The following is a 16,782-nucleotide window of genomic DNA, read 5'->3' on the forward strand; positions in this document are numbered from 1 at the left end:
GATTCTGTGCTTCGGCTCCCTCTGCTCCTCCCCTGCTCACGCTCTGTCTCTGTCTCCCGAAATAAATAAACGTTAAAAAAAAAATTTTTTTTAATGCCAGATAAGCCCCAGGGCATTAAGGTTTTGCACACAGATCTGACCACCCTGCCGGGCCTAGAAACATTTCTCTGCAGTGCTTCCAGAAGGCGTCCTGCCCTGATGATTCAGCCCCAGGCACACCCAGGATTCCTCACACCGCACCTCTTACAGCTAGAAAATATTTCTCTGCATCCCTAGGCTAGCGCTTAAGCCAGAAGAGTGGGTCACAGAACACTTTCAGCCAGCTGAGCCGTTCTTAGGCGTGGTTTGTGAAGCTTTGTCTTGAGAACGGTCTAAAATGAATGACCGATGTGGCCACCCTCTGTTTTCCCTTTGTCTCCAGAAACCCCCGGAATGTTCTCCGAGATGCCAGGAGGTAAATTAAAAGTCCCACTCATTTATGTGTGCTGCCCAGCCGTGGTCCGTCAACATCAGCACCTATCTTTGGACATTGCCCAGATAAGTTATATTTGATCTAGGGACCTATCGGTGAATTGTAGGTTATATCTAATTACACTCGTGAGCCAGTGTAAGTCAGGAACAAACCTTTCTATTTCACTCCAAAATACCGTGAAACCCCTTCAGGGAGTCTCATGATTATACTGTAGGGGTTTGTATGAACCAACGAGGGTAAATAATTAGACTATATTGTTAATTAATATTGCAGTGCCTTCTAGCACAAAGATATTTAAGATTATGATGGTATTGAAGTGGAGAAACTCTTGCTGTTGATGAAGCCCGGAGGAACAAAGAAAGTTTTGTCAGACTGACAAAAATACCTTGCAATTTTGGCAATCTGATGTCAAAAGTTTCGAGCGTGTTTAAAGGAAGTTTTCAATTTAGCGAGTGCTCTGTTTGCCAAAATGAATGTTGGTCTTTATTACCAAAAAGAAATCCAGAGAAAATGAAAGGCAGGTACTGTACATTTCTACTTGGCATGACAGCAAAACTTTTTTGTAATCATGCGAACTTTCTGGAAATAATAACAATTAACGCAGATTTCAGAATGGGCACTGTTTCAATTTTTGTTTCATTAAGCTGCGTAAAAACACAGGCTCGTGAAAAAGCCAGTTCAATTAAAGCGTGAACTTTTCATGATTTCTAACACATTTTACCTATTTTTAATTGATGGCAGTGTTACCGTATTTTGCCAACCCAAGAATTTTTCACACTTCTTTAATTCAAACCAGCTTGATTTTTGCAATTCAAATAGACAGGTTATTATTTGGCATTAACTGGAAATCAAATAAAGCAAGAGTAAAATTTATTAAATAGATCACAATGCACACATTATTTCCTAAAGAAATTTATTGTACACCATCAAAATACAGGAAATCAATTTTTGTTTCGCCGTAGCTAATCCTTACAACTCCTTAATGAGGAGGATACTAATATTCTGCAAAGATGATTTGGCAAGGGAGCAAATCCAAGCTTTAAAAAGTTACCTAACTTGCCCAAGGTCATATAGCAAGCGCAAGGTCCATGATCCTAACACAGGTAATCTGGCCACCTGTCATATCTTCTATAGGCTGAAGATAATAAGTTCCTTGAACAAGGGTTGTATCTTCCTTTTTCTTTTTTTTTTCTGGACATATTAATTTATATGTTTTTTTTGTTTGCTTGCTTGTTTTTTTTTTTTTTCCCCGATGCACTGTTCCTGGGCAAGGCACCTATTAGTAAATCTAGTTAATGGCTTGTTTTCGGCTTTCTATTAAACACAGCTCTCTACAACCTGCAACTCTATACATTTACGGTCAAGCAACACTTAATGTTAATTACGGTGACCCCTGAGACATGGCTAGATACCAAAGAGTCATCTGAAGCATCACAGAAAGGTAAAGTTATGTCCACGTGTATCTTGAGCTACAGATTAGTTTCTCCAACTATTGAATGAGTTGATCAACGCTGTTGGTCTTATAGACACCACAATTATATCACAGCCCAAAATGAATCAACTTTTTCACCTTCTACTCAAAATCTCTCTTCACCCGAGCTTCCCAACTAGACCCCAGGGAGTAACCCTCAAGTACTTTTTTTTTGTCATTCTACCCACTAATTGTCTTTCGGTTTCATTCCCTCCTTTACGTCTTCAGTGCCTTGATTCTGACCCTTATGTTCTTCTGCCCAGAAGATTTTTAACAACTTGGTTACAGGCCACCTGGCACCCAGTCTCTCACGATTGGTATTCTTCCTCACAGGTGCCCACAGTTTCTCAAATAGAAACTATGCACTTCTTTCAATTTTTTTTAACGTTTATTTATTTTGAGAAAGATCGGGGTGGGGGGGAGGGGCAGAGAGAGAGGGAGACACAGAATCGGAAGCAGGCTCCAAGGCTCTGAGCTGTCGGCACAGGGCTCAAAACTCACGAGCCGCGAGATCGTGACCTGAACCGAAGTCGGACGCTCAACCAACTGAGCCACCCAGGTGCCCCAGAAACTGTTCGCTTCGGAAAGACAGCTGACAGCTGTTCCTGCCTTAAAGAAGTATTTGCCACCGTGAGATCCGTGGAACTCTGAAAACACTGTGAATAGGGAAAGACAAATAGGTTTAAGACAAGCTCTTGGAGGGGCAACTGGATGGCTCGGTCGGTTAAGCGTCCAACTTCAGCTCCGGTCATGTTCTCGAGGTTCACGGGTTCAAACCCCGCGTTGGGCTCTGTGCTGACAGCTCAGAGCCTGGAGCCTGCTTCGGATTCTGTGTCCCCCTCCCTCTCTTCCCCTCCCTGCCCCTCCCCTGCTCATGCCCCGTCTCCCTCTGTCTCTCAATAATAAATAAACGTTAAGAAGTTAAAAAAAAAAAAAAAGACGAGCTCTTGGAAATGTATAAGGCAGAGTCATATATTAAAGGCCCTGAGAAGTCCTGCAGGAAAGAACCCCATCCAACAGCCTAACCCCGCCTTCCCTACCTTGTATTTGGCCTTAAAACCCCCTGTTTTCACAAACAATACCAATTACCACCTCAAGGAACCAGTGTTCTTCAAAGGATAGCTTGAGAAAATACCGTCCTACCAGATACATTCACTGCCATGCCAGCTCAGCCGCATGATTCACCACCTTCCTCAACCAATTACCAATTAGCCATGCTCACGGCTCCTTCCGAGGCGATCACACACTCATTTTGTCGAGTTAAACACGAAGCCCCTTCAGAACAGAAGGTATGTTCCCCGATGTCTCGATCTGAAGAACTTTTCCTAACAACTTCAAGACCCAGCTCAAACGTTAGCACTGCTCCCAAGCTCTCCTCAAGCCACTCCTCCGTGCTGCTCCGCTGTGGGCCATCGTTCTAACATCGCACGCATTGGTTCACAGGCTCCCCTTCCCAACGAGGTTATTAGGCCCTTTTATATTTGCATCTGGAGCACCCAGCGTATGGCAGCAACTCACCCAATGTCGATTGCAGGTCCATTTCGTCGTGTTCTCATTCAGTACCTTAGAGATGGCAGGTGTCAATGCATATGTGTTACAAAATTTCTCATGACCGGTCAAATCGACTCGAAAGAACGTGCAGCTGTAGGGGGTGACGGCTGAGATAAAGGGCTGCTATCTCCCCCGGGAGAGGTACCAAAGGCCCCGCTCTAACTCAAGAGGCTAGATTCGGTCATCTAATCGACCTAGCGGTAGACTTATTCCTCCCCGCCCCCAACCTCATCAGCACCCTCTGCATCCGTACCTCCCTGGGAGGGGACGGTCGTCTCCAAAAGAGGAAGCCATATACTTGTCAGCCCCAGATACAACTCATCAGTGGAAGGCACTAGTGTGCACAAGGCACAATGTTGGACGCCCAAGGAGTCCACGTCCTCGCCCGGAAGTATATGGTACCCAATGAGGTATCCCAAGAGGGATGGCAGCTTCCTTACTACTCGCTGCAGGACACAATCCACTGAGAAACAGTCTAGCTCTCCTTGGCTCTGAGGAAGTTAATTTCCAAAGAGTTGCATCGAATCCTTTTCGAGGATGCGGCGGACCTGTCAGAGGAGGATAAATGAGGCAGCATTTAAAACCATTTAACACCTTGCTCGGCACTCTCAATAAGAGTGTATCACGTTTGATTCTGCTGCTCCTGGATTTTACAGTTTATAGAAATGAAAAGAGGAACCACTTACGTGAAATTAATAACCAGCTCAAAAATCAGTTACTCAGTGTATTTTGGACAGATCTATTTGTCTCTGCCATTCTCCATGTTAAATGAAAATTAAAACACACTCTTTAAAAACAAACAAAAAAGCGCTCCTAATTCAGCAGAACAGCATTCAGCAGTATGCATCCGAAGCCACTAAAATGTGCTGACTCAATTTATTGTCCAAAGTTTAGCAATTTGAGACCACAATGTCTTTAAGATAAGGTCTGGATACAACCCGTGCATGGATGGTCTGGTTCCGTCACAGGAGAGTTAGAAACTCTCGTTGGAATCTAGCAGAACATAAATGTTTCTTTCGTAAGGTTGGGACCTTTCAAATTATTTCCCATTATTTTGTGAGGGAGTCAGATGCATGAAGCAATTTAAACAAGCCAGGCAGGGAACAAGCCACAGCCTGCACTGGGGACTGGACGAAGTCACACACAAAGAAGACTTGAGCCGTCGGGGGGTCCGGGCCCCAGCTCTTAGGAGCATGCATGTTCCCAGCGTTGGAGTTAATGAGGCCATTGGTTCCCTCCTTCTCCTTTCCAGAGATTATCATGATCAATTTGCATGATGATTATGGAAAAAAATTAAAACACTATTCCCAAAGATCAAGTTAATAAAGGCCTTTGAGACACAGAGCTTCCTGGAGGAGAAAGCTATCTTTTTCTCTGAAAGAAGGAACAGCACTTAAGATGAGCTCCAGTCTAGCTCAGTGAAGGGATGGTGAATTCCTACCCCCCTCCCTATTTTTTTTTAATTCATAGCCTCTTACACCTCGATTAGACCTCTCTCCCTTAAGAGCATGTAACGAATTTAATACAAATTCAGATGGAAATAAAAAGAGCAGGGAGAGGGGGGGATTGGAATAAAGACAAGAAAAGAATATGAATCGGAGGAATTCTCTTGTGGTTGAAAAGCCATTTGCTGGGGCGCCTGGGTGGCTCAGTCGGTTGAGTGCCCGACCTCGGCTCAGGTCACGATCTTGCGGTCTGTGAGTTCAAGCCCCGTGCCGGGCTCTGTTGCTGACAGCTCAGAGCCTGGAGCCTGCTTCGGATTCTGTGTCTCCCTCTCTCTCTCTGCCCCTTCCCCACTCATGCTCTGTCTTTCTCTCTCTCTGTCAAAAATAAATAAACCTTAAAAAAATGAAAAAAATAAAAGCCATTTTGCTCCTCCTTTCAGTGACAGATCCTACATTTCCTAGATTCAAACTAAAAAAAGCATTTCTCCTTTGCGCCTAAGAGAGAGACATCTACGGTGACTCCTCTCTCCATAGGAGCCACAAAACTGTCCTTACTGCCTCGCTTAACGGCAAGAGTCTCACATACAGAGCGATTCCTTCTTCAGTTCAGTTCTTACCCTGTTCCTGTCTCTTACGTGAGACAAGATTCTGCTTTTCCCTTCGAGGGAGGTTTGCCTTTTCTGTTCCGTAGACAAAGCCTTTAACCACCTTGGCAGCCGGTTTGGAGGATGAAACGAATGAAACCAGTCGGTTCCCACTTCCCCTCTGACAGAATCTCTTGTTTGTAGGCAGTCGTGGTGAAAAGCCCAGGTGATGACGGGGAAAACCTAGCCAACGCACAAGATCGGCTTTCTTAAGCTTGTTCTTCGTGGTGTCGCTACAGGATAGAGTGGGCGATAAAGCAGGACTGTATAAAAACGCAAAACAGAAGTCTGTGCAGCCCTTCCGTCCACTGTGCATTTTACATTTAGCATCCGACCTATCTTTATCGAATTTGCAACAAGAAAAGTAGTAAAGCCAACAAACACTCTATATCACAACTAACTTTCCCGGCAAGTCATCTCCGTGTCTCTATTTCGTCCCCCTTACCTCACGGTGGGGAGTCCCCTGGGTGTAAAGACATTCATACCCTTTCTCAATAATTTGTGTTACTGTTGATCCAGGCTTTTCCCTAACCCATGCTCCTGTTGACTCCCCGTGATTCATGGTCACCAAGAAGCCACCTGTCACAGTTTATGTCCAGCAAACCCAGAAGGAAGGAAATACAGTAAAACCTTGGTTTGTGGGCACAATTCATTCTGGAAACATGCCTGTAATCCAAAGCACTTGCATATCAAAGCAAATTTCAAGGGCCATTGGCTCGGTTGCGATCACATGACCTTCGGTGTCAGGTCCTACTCGTATTGGGAGACGTTGCTTGTTTATCAAGATAAAATTCATTAGAAAGGTTTGCCCGTCTTGCAGAACACTCCCAGAACAAGTTACTCGCAATCCAAGGTTTTACTCTACTCTTTTCTCAGCACGGAATCTGAGGAAGAAACACTCTTAAGAAAAAAGGATACTCTTGGAGTGGCTTTTTTACATTTTATCTATAATTTATCCATTATGTCTTGCCAATGACTGAAGTCACATCTTTGAAAATTGAAGGCTGTCATTCTAGGACAGCTGTGGCCGTAATAAATCGATTCGAGAACACTCACCCAGGATGCACGTTGTGCCCAGCACTGTGTGAAGTGAGATCCAGCTTCCACCAAGCCCAACACCCGGTGCTGGATCCACCCACCTGGAGGAAAGAAGGCCTTTTGGTCATCCCTCTGTCTCAAGGGGCACCTTTTCCTGATAATCATATTTGATTCAGGGAGCTCAGGGCTCGGGGATATAGAAAGCTTGTGATCTAATGACGCTAATTTAGTAGCAGATGATACAAATTACCCAAAAAGCAGTCTTTATGGATAAAAGGTAAACAGTGGAGAGGCCATTGCTTCCCCTTTATAGTTTCTATATCTAGTCTTTGGGGCAAGCATAAAGACGCTGTCCTGTTCAATCCTCTTAATTCTATGAGGCTCGCCTTCCGGTGAGTCAACTCACCCCCGACCACCCAGCAGCTAATATGTGACCCTGAGATCCAGTTTCTCCCCAAGGAAGAAGGACCCAGAAGAAGGAAAGGTGGGAGGTCTCTGATTGGAACGTGTGGTATTTAGCACTAATCTCTAAGGCCGGGCACAACTCTTGGCCCATGGTGGACTCTCGAGATGTCTTTGTTGAACTGAACTCAGGAGGGAAGGCTGGAGAAGCAAGATTTTTTGAGTAGGTCTGGAAGGCGCCTAGAGGATCGCGTGTAAGGAGGTGATCGCTCTTGGGGTGGCCTCTTTCATATCGCTATAGTGCCCACCCTGCCCTCCCCCGCCCACTACTCACTGCCCCAACATCACTCCAAGGGATTGGGGACTTTTGTTCCCAAGCGTCACCGACAGGCGGGGAAGTTCAGACTCCTTCCTGAAGTCTCCCCTCTCGCCTGCCAGTTGGCCTTTCTTCCAGTTCACGTACCTGCGCGAGGAGACGGGAAACCCCTTGAGGAAATCTTCCCATCCATCTTCCTGGTGGTCTTTCATTTCTTTGCCAATAAGACGATCTGCTTCACGACACACTTCGATATATTTGACATCTGTCATAAAACCCGGGTCAGGCATATCTGTCTTCTGTTAAAATAAGCCACTCTACAGAGGCACTTCCTCTGCTGTTAAGGCCCCGCCAGAAATAATTATTGACACATTGTCCGCACGTCCAGCCAACCCTCTTAATAGGAGCCATAACTTATGGGTCCTGGGTTCCCCCACTCCTCCAGAGAAACCAGGTAACACTTAGGGGACCAGAAGGAGACGCCATGATATTAAAACATGAAGGGAAAGCTGTAGCTGAAGCAACTGACTTGAAATGAACACCTTCTTGTAACATCTTTCAAAAGTTAGTGACTGTGGCGATGCACAGCTGTTTCTTTGTGAGGAGGCATAAATTTTCCTCAAAACACTTTACCCAGATGACACCGATGTTCAGGCAACGCAGAAGGAAGCTGATCCGAGTTTTCCGAATGACGGTGATTCCTCTTTAGACTTCACGTGGCTCAGCCTTTGGGAGGGTTCCTTACTGGGGACGATTCTGGACAGTTGGACGGTCAGTGCATCCTGTGAACGTGAGAGCATTTGCTTCTGATTCTCGCTGCTCCCTTGACAGGCACCCATGGAGAGGGTAGCTCTCAGCTTCCCCCAAAGACCTGCCAATTGGAAAACTTGTCTCGAGATTGTTAAAATCACTCCTACGCTCAAATGCATTATAGCCCTTTGAGCCTGTGCGGGCCAAGTGCATACAGCAAATTATATAACGCAAATTATATAAGAGAGTGTGGGCATCTATACCTCTCCCTGCTGATCAGGAAGGACGAATAGAGATGACTTTTCTGAAGGAAAAAGGACTTTTTTTTAAGTTTACCTATGTATTTTGAGAGAGGCAGACAGAGCATGAGCTAGGGGAGGGGCAGAAAGGGAGAGAGAGAGAGAAAGAATCCCAAGCTGACTCTGGAGCTCAGAGCCTGACACGGGGCTCAAACTCACACGCCGTGAGATCATGACCTGAGCCCAAATCAGGAGTTGGACGTTGAACCGACCGAACCACCCAGGCGCTCCAGTAAAAAAGGATTTTAGAAGCGCACGTGCTAACTTCCTGTGTGTTTTGTTGGAGTAAGGAAGGGGGACCCCTTTTTGAAGATGGCTGCAAACGTTTCCTCATGGAAATAATTGCCAGGGAAGTGACATTTTAGCAGTTCCGATGTAGCAGGCAGGACAGAACACGTTCCTCGTAACAAATGTTCTACTAGGCGAAAGTAAAACATTTGTTGGAATGGATTTGGGTCAGCTTGACCACGTGAGCAACCCAAATGGCTCTTCGGTGGGCACACAGGGCAGGCGTGTCTGAGAAGGGAGGGGTTGATGCATAACAAAACAATGCAAAGATTAAAACTAGAAGTGGCCTTTATTTGGGCCACTAGGGTAAAGAGACTAAGAAAATATCCCAGGATCCATGGTAAGAAAGTTTGTTGTCCCCGCAGACCCAGACACGGCTTTTAAGAACAGAGGAAATGAGGGGCTCTTGGGTGGATCAGTTGGTTAAGCATCCGACTTTGGCTCAGGTTGTGATCTCACGGTTTGTGAGCTTGAGCCCTGCATCAGGCTCTCAGCTGTCAGTACAGAGCCCACTTTGGATCCTCTGTCTCTCTCTCTCTGCCCCTTCCCCACTCGTGCTCTCTCTCTCTCTCTCTCTCTCTCTCTGTCAAAAATAAACGTGGGGCACCTGGGTGGCTCAGTCGGTTAAGCGTCTGACTCCAGCTCAGGTCATGATCTTGCAGTCCGGGAGTTCAAGCCCTGTGTCGGGCTCTGTGCTGACAGCTCAGAGCCTGGAGCCTGCTTCAGATTCTGTGTCTTCCTCTCTCTCACTCTCTCTCTCTCTGCCCCTCCCCTGCTCATGCTCTGTCTCTCTCTGTCTCAAAAACAAATAAACATTTTTTAAAAATTAGAAATATTAGGGGCGCCTGGGTGGCGCAGTCGGTTAAGCGTCCGACTTCAGCCAGGTCACGATCTCGTGGTCCGTGAGTTCGAGCCCCGCGTCAGGCTCTGGGCTGATGGCTCAGAGCCTGGAGCCTGTTTCCGATTCTGTGTCTCCCTCTCTCTCTCTGCCCCTCCCCCGTTCATGCTCTGTCTCTCTCTGTCCCAAAAGTAAATAAACGTTGAAAAAAAAAATTAGAAATATTAACATAAAAAAATAAACGTTAAAAAAAATGAAAAAGTAAAAACAAGAGCAGAGAAAAATGCCCAAGTATCGAATAGTGGACGCAAGAAAGTAATAGTTCTGGCTGGCAACATACTTTCCGGGTCCTTTTTTTCACCCCACGCTTGTAGAGGTGCCAATTTTGTTTGCACACACATAACCTGACTGCTCCATGCTAAAATGGGAAACAGACTGTCCTGTTCAAACTGGAATAAATTGTTGAAAGAACCATAAGGGTTTAAGTGTCTTCTTCAGGATCAGGAAATCATCTATCATTGGGACTTTGAGTTAGAGCATTGTAAAGAAGAAACTTGCTCTGTACGTTTATGCTGCTAAACTAGGAAGAAAGACTGCTGTTGAAAGAGATGTTTTAGCAGTATCTGGACGAGAGATTAACTCTGCAGGAGGCAGAGGAAATCGCCAATTTCCCCTTTGTCCACCCCACTCCACTCAAACCACCCCGAACTGTCAGTGGACCTGAAATGGGAGGAAGCAGCTAATTGGATGACCAGTAACAACACCGGCGCTGAAGGATGTTAAGATAAGGGTAACGTAACTGATGTTTCCAACTATGAGCAGATCCGTTGCCGAAATCGAAAAACACCAGCAATGCCAACGGACCCCCAAAACGATCGGTCTTCAGTGTCCCACGCCACAAATGTCCAAAGCAGAGTGTGGTTTATCCTCTGCCCAGCGGATGCCCACGTCCACACCAAAGTCGGAACGAACGCTTCTGCCCCAGAGTTTGTGCTAGACAAGCGGGTCCGGCGCTGGCCGGGACTCCCCAGCTGTTCCACAGATGAAGGGGCATCCATTTCTGAACTCAGCGAAAGGACCATCACCTGTTAGTTGGTGGCGGGTCGCGGGTCTCACAGGGTGAACGGATGCTGAACAGCAGGCATTCCGCGATCTGCAAGGAGTAGGAGCCTCCTACACGAGCCCCCCCTCCCTCTCACGTGCAAAGTACCTCAACGAGATGCCTGCACCCCGTCCGGTGCCCGTGATAACAGAAGTCAGGCCAGGAAGGTTTTTCATTCTACGCCGGCAGCCAGTAGGGGATCGACGTCCCGTGGAACGTTAAGTACCTTGCGCATCAAGGCCTTGGCATGTCGCTTGCCTTGGCGGTTGGGGAGGGGGCCCATTCCCACCGAGTGCCGTCTACACACACGTGGCAGATGTGCTGGGGAAGAACTCCCCCACCTTCTCGCCAGATTCTGACGCGGTGCCCGATGCCCGCGTTTGGAGGGAATTGGTGGCACTTTTCGTACGACCGCGCATAAGACAGCGGGTTGTTTCTCCCTGAGAAACGGCTCGCCTCTGCTACGTAGGCGAAGAGCTGGGTTCTGATCCCAAGGACTGCCCTGGAGGCTGCTGCCCGTGTCCTAGGAATGAAACAACCTCCCGCCCACACATGACGACTTCTCTTGTCCCGGCGGTCCGGCTTCCGCACAAAGGTCTGTTGTACAAAACCCTGGCGTGCCCCCTTCTCACTTCTGCAAGTGTGATCCCCTTTCCATCCTGTGCAGCATGGGAAGCAAGTGACACGTGTCCAGGTTTTATGCTAACAAGGTCCTCGGCCTCGTCATGCCCACCTTTAAATGTGCCAAGACCGCGCATTTCGACGGTGCAGTCTTCACTTCCCGACGCCGAAATCTGTGCCTGTAGGTGAGAGAGGACTGGATGCTATCACCCCGATGGCTGATGATTGATGATAATATTTCTACATCCATCGCGAAGCCTCTTAAATTTCTTCTTCACTTTGGGAGTACTTAGCATCTCAGCCTCGCTCAGCCAGGCGCTCCATAAATGCACCTTTATAAACCTCTCAGGGGTAAACTGGGTCAGTTGATGTTGTTTCAGAACATCTGGAAAAGAGTCATCGGGGCGGGGAGGGCTGTAAAAGCTCTTTGTGCTCAGGCTCAGGGGATGGAATGAAAACACGGATGTGACACATACCAAATGATTCTAAAACATCCACTTGTTTGTAAGGGCCCCAGCTACGCGCTGCCTTTGCTCCACATAGGAGGGGTTCGGCAAGGACACGGAGTTCAGATTATGTGTGATTCCTCCCACACAGGCGTAAAAATCCCTTCTCTGGCATTTCTTAGGCGAACGTTTAAGTTTTTATTTGTTTATTTTGAAAGAGAGAGAGAGAGAGAGAGAGAGAGCCAGGGAGGGGAAGAGAGGGAGGGAGAGAGAATCCCAAGCAGGTTCCCCACTGTCAGCGCAGAGCCCGACGCGGGCTCGAACTCATGAACCGTGAGATCATGACCTGAGCCGAAATCAAGGATGCTTAACTGACTGAGCCGCCCAGGCGCCCCCGCAGTATTTCCTTATAGGGAGGGAGATTCAGGCATTTCAGGGAAGGAAAAATTCGTTCCTTAAGCATCTTGAACTCCAAGCAAGGGAATTTCTTAAGTGACGGAGGGATGCGTTTTATGGTTCTCACTTCCCTTAAAATATTAATTAAGAAAACACATAAGAGCTTCTCCTTAAGGGGCGCGCTGAGAGTTAAGCTTAGCTGGCCCTCCGCACTAGCCATATTGCACTGTCCTCCTCGATTAGCCCGGGTACCAGGCTGTTCCTTCAAATTAAGACAATATGCTTGTAGTGATGAACCGATAGTCTTGACCATCCATCTTCCTTTTGTGATGTGGCTCTCGTCGAGCTGAAATGAAGCCACTTCTGCCTGTGGCTGATTAAACACAGAGTAAATCCGCATCTCTAAGGAGGCTCTGATGATTCTCCACAGAGCCCAGGTCAGGCCAGCCCGCACCTGCCGGCCCAGCTCGGCTGCTGCCATCATAAAACGGAGCATCGGTGTCAGAGACGTGGTAGGTTTCTTTCATCCGGTGTATCGCTCCAGCCAGACTGAATGACTGGAGACATGCTGGGGACACGAGGTGCCTGTCGCGCCACAGGTAACACATGGTCCCCAGGGAAGGCTTGTCCTCCTCAAGAGTGAAAAGCCCACCACTCTGGGCAAAAACCTGTGCCTTTGCTAGAAGTCTCCGCGGCTTACACCCTGCGGTCTTCTTTTAATAAAAGCGGGTCAGGAAACATCAAGGGGAATCTTTAAAATAAGGTAATCCTTTATTCATCCACTCATTTCTTCTTCTTCTTTTTTTAATGTTTATTTATTTCGTAGAGAGAGACAGAGAGACCGTGAGAGTGAGGGGGAGGGCCAGAGAGAGACAGAGACACAGAATCGGAAGCAGGCTCCAGGCTCTGAGCTGTCAGCACAGAGCCCGATGCGGGGCTCGAACCCACGAACCCCGAGATCATGACCTGAACGGAAGCCGGACGCTTAACCGACTGAGCAGCCCAGGCGCCCCTATTCTTTTTTTTTTTCATTCATTCAGTGAAAGCTTGTCGAGCACCTGCTGTGAATGAGGCCCCATGCCAGGAACTGGGATTTGGACACGAACACGGGGTCAATGCCGCCCCTGCCCTCCTGGAGGTCACATCCTAGTGACAAGACAGATTCATGATGAATGAAGTACTTACCACTGTGAGCGGTACCCCAAAGAAGAAGGAGCACCGGGGGTAGATAAGGAGGGGACTGATGTTTTCTAGGCTTCAGGGACGATTTCCCTGGGGAAGGGATAGTTGAGCTCAGACCTAAAGCACAAGAGGGTAGTAAGTTAATAAAGCGATGAAAGAGTATTTTCAGCCAAGGACACAGCATGTTCAAAGATCCTGGGGTGCAAAACTAATGCTTGGCCCATCTGAGCCCAGTGAGAGGGAGAATATCTAAAGAGGAGGCTGGTTACATAGCGGGGCTCAAAGGCCTTTAGGCTGAGGTAAGGAGTTAGAGTTTTGTCCCAAAAGCTTGACTGGAACTGATGGTTTGTAAGCAGGAAAGTAAAATGAAATCACTTCTTGCTTTTTATGGGGCGGGACTAATGTCGCCGGGCTATATTTGCCGGGCGCGGTGCAGATTTGTAGTCTATGATCTCCAAAGATTTCAGCGTTCCTTTCAGGTGGGTATTTTTAGCCCCATCTTATAGGGAAGGAAACTGAGGCTCAGAGAGGGTAAGTGGCTGGCCGAGATCACACAGCTGGCCAGGTGGGGCCAAGTCCCCCCAAGGTCAACCTCACACCCAGGTCCTTTCCTCTGCCTCATGCTGCCTGCCCACACACAGCCTGAACGCTCGCCTGCGAAACACTTGTGACATTCACGTAACCTCACTTTCTCCCAATGGCTTGACGTTGAGAGAATTTCCTATTTAGTGATTGGTAATCAATTAGAACTCCATTTAAATTGTGATAGCATTACCTCATCTCTTAGAAAGGAATCCTGGTACCAAAGTCTTAAATGAGTTCCATTTATTATTATTTTTTTTTAATAGTGAGCTCTGGGTTTGTTTTGTTTTCTTAATATTTATTTATTTATTTATTTTCAAGAGAGAGAGTGAAAGAGAGAGAGAGAGTGGGGGAGGGGCAGAGGCAGAGGCAGACAGAGAATCCCAGGCAGGCTCTGAGTTGTCAGGGCAGAGCCTGACATGGGGTTCAAACTCGTAAGCCATGAGATCATGACCTGAGCCAAAATCAAGAGTTGGACGCTCAACCCGCTGAGCCACCCAGGTGGCCTGAAGGAGTTCCATTCAGAAGCTGAGAACCAAAGATCTGGATTCGGAGTGAACTGGGCTTAAATCCCAGCTTGTCTGGTAACTGACGGCGTGATACAGGGGCGCCTGGGTGGCTCAGTCGGTTGAGCATCCGACTTCGTTGAGCATCCGACTTCGGCTCAGCTCATGATCTCACGGTTGGTGGGTTCGAGCCCCACGTCGGGCTCTGTGCTGGCGGCTCGGAGCCTGGAGCCCGCTTCGGAATCTGTGTCTCCCTCTCTCTCTGCCCCTCCCCTGCTTGTGCTCGCTCTCTCTCTCTCAAAAATAAATAAATATTTTAAAAAATGTGAATGCTAAAAAATTAAAGAGCATGTGGATACAAATGCGAAGTCTCAGTTTTATCCTCCGTAAGTGCCTATATTCGGATCACGTTCACTTGGTTGCTGTTAGGATTAAATAAAATAGTGAAACAAACCAATTCTCCACGTTTCTGGCACACTCCATACTCGTGGGCCGTAGCACGACCACCTCCACCATCATCGTGATTATGGTCATCACCATCCTCACCCTGGTTAGTTGACCAGTTCACCACGTTAGTGGCCCATCAGACACAGCACCGCTTTCTCCTGGCATGTGATTTCTGCCCTATTTCAAGGGCATCGCTCACGTCCCTGTCCTCGCGTTACTGAAAGGGGTGTGCACTCATCCCAGGCAGGTAGCTGAGGACCACGTCCGCCTAATAATGCACGCAGCAATTAAGCTCAACCACGTTGGAACACAACGCAAAGGAGCAAAGACCGAAACAACTTTGCAAAAGGAGATACCTAACGGAGACGGGTGGCTATGGGGCATTTAAAACGTAAGTCCCCTTTGAAATCAGTAGCTATGACAGATGGAAAGACTGTTTTGCCTGGAAAACTGCTTCCTTGTCTCGAGAGAGTCTCTTTTTTTAAAAAATACGGAAGCTATCAGAGCGATCGTTTTTCACCACAGACAGTTTACATGCAGATATTATGTAAACAGCAGGCAGATGCTCGTAGGTCTGATGCAAGTTCCCACTGAAGGATCTCAAATATCTCAAATCCAGAAATATATCTGGGCAAAGCCGTCTGCTCCCTTGATGGTTCTCTAATGCGATTCACAAAATTTACTGTTAAAAATGTAACAGCGCCGGGGAGGCGCCTGGCTGGCTCAGTCGGTTGAGCATCCGACTGCGGCTCAGGTCACGATCTCAGGGTTTGTGAGTTCGAGCCCCGCATCCGCCTCTCTGCTGTCAACAGGGAGCCTTCTTCAGATCCTCTGTACCCCCCCCTCTCTCCGCCCTTCCCTCGCTCACTCTCTCCATCTCTCTCTCTCTCTCTCTAAAAACAAATAAACATTTTTTTTTTAAGTTTTTAAAAACTGTAACCATGTTGGAAAAGCCCCCTGTCCAGTGCCTGGCACTCGTGCAGCCTTTGATTGATGTTAACTATTGCAATAATACGACGAAAATACTTCAGGTGGAACAGACTTCCCACCCCCTTACCTTCACTGAGAGGCAATTGACATGTAACATGTGTACCTTTAAGGCGTGCGAGGCGATGATTTGACACACATACATATACCGCAAAATAATTACCACAGCAGGGTTAGTTAGCGTCTCCCCATCACCTCACATAATTACCAATGCTCTTTTGTCGGCAGCGGAGGGACATTTGATAGCCATTCCGAGTACCTCTAGTCACCATGCTGTGCATAAGACCCTCCGAGTTCGTTCATCTGATAACTGGAGGTTTGCATTCTTTGCCCAACATCTCCCCGTTTCTCCCAGCCCCCAGATCCTGGTAACCACCATTCCGTCTGTCTCTATGGGTTCAGGTCTTTTAGACCATACGTGTAAAGGAGATCACACAGGGTTTGTTTTTCTCATCAGACGTATTTCGCTTAAAACAATGCCCTCAGTGCCCACCTGTGTTGTCTAAAATGGCAGGGTTTCCTCCTTTCTTGTGGCTACACTGTTATTTCTACGTGTGCACGTTAGAGTCCCAGAAATGTATACATACCACAGCTTCTTTTTCCATTCATCCACAGGCACTTATAGGTTGTTTTTTTTATGTGGGTTCTTGTGAAGAATACCGTAATGAACACAGGAGTACAGACACCTCATGGAAATCTTGGTTTCATTCCCTTTGGATACATACTCAGAAGCGGGATTTGGGACCACAGGGCAGTCTCTTTTCTTTTTAATTCTTAGAAGAACTTCCAAACTGTTTTCCATAGTAGTTCTGCCCATTGATGTTTCCACCAACAAAGCACAAGGGTTCCTTTTTATCCACATCCTCACCCACACTTATCTCTGGCCTTTTGGGTTTTGGGGTTTTTTTTTTTTGCTTTTGTTTTTGTTTCTTTTTGTTGTTGTTGTGTTTTGTTTTAGAGACAGAGTGAGTGTGAGTTGGGAGGGGCAGAGAGGAGAGA

At 47.2% G+C, this 16,782-nt stretch overlaps 1 long non-coding RNA gene across 31 annotated transcripts in view; it reads right to left on the minus strand.

Moving 5' to 3' along the window:
- Positions 1 to 928: 928 nt before the first annotated feature.
- LOC102902604 overlaps positions 929 to 16,782 on the minus strand; it is a 122,411-nt gene continuing 106,557 nt past the window's right edge. For 22 of the 31 annotated variants that reach the window (XR_006598929.1, XR_006598909.1, XR_006598916.1 and 19 more), the window contains 5 exons: positions 13,265 to 13,378; positions 7,487 to 8,121; positions 6,640 to 6,722; positions 5,557 to 5,816; positions 2,800 to 4,042 (listed from right to left, as the gene is read on the minus strand). This is a non-coding gene — a long non-coding RNA (uncharacterized LOC102902604). Of the gene's footprint in view, positions 2,600 to 2,799; positions 4,043 to 5,556; positions 5,847 to 6,639; positions 6,723 to 7,486; positions 8,211 to 13,264; positions 13,379 to 16,782 lie in introns of those variants that run through there. The other 9 variants (XR_006598931.1, XR_006598919.1, XR_006598924.1 and 6 more) reach the window with 8 other exon arrangements.

The sequence above is a fragment of the Felis catus genome, chromosome B3, assembly GCF_018350175.1.
Source record: "Felis catus isolate Fca126 chromosome B3, F.catus_Fca126_mat1.0, whole genome shotgun sequence".
Lineage (NCBI taxonomy): Eukaryota > Metazoa > Chordata > Mammalia > Carnivora > Felidae > Felis > Felis catus.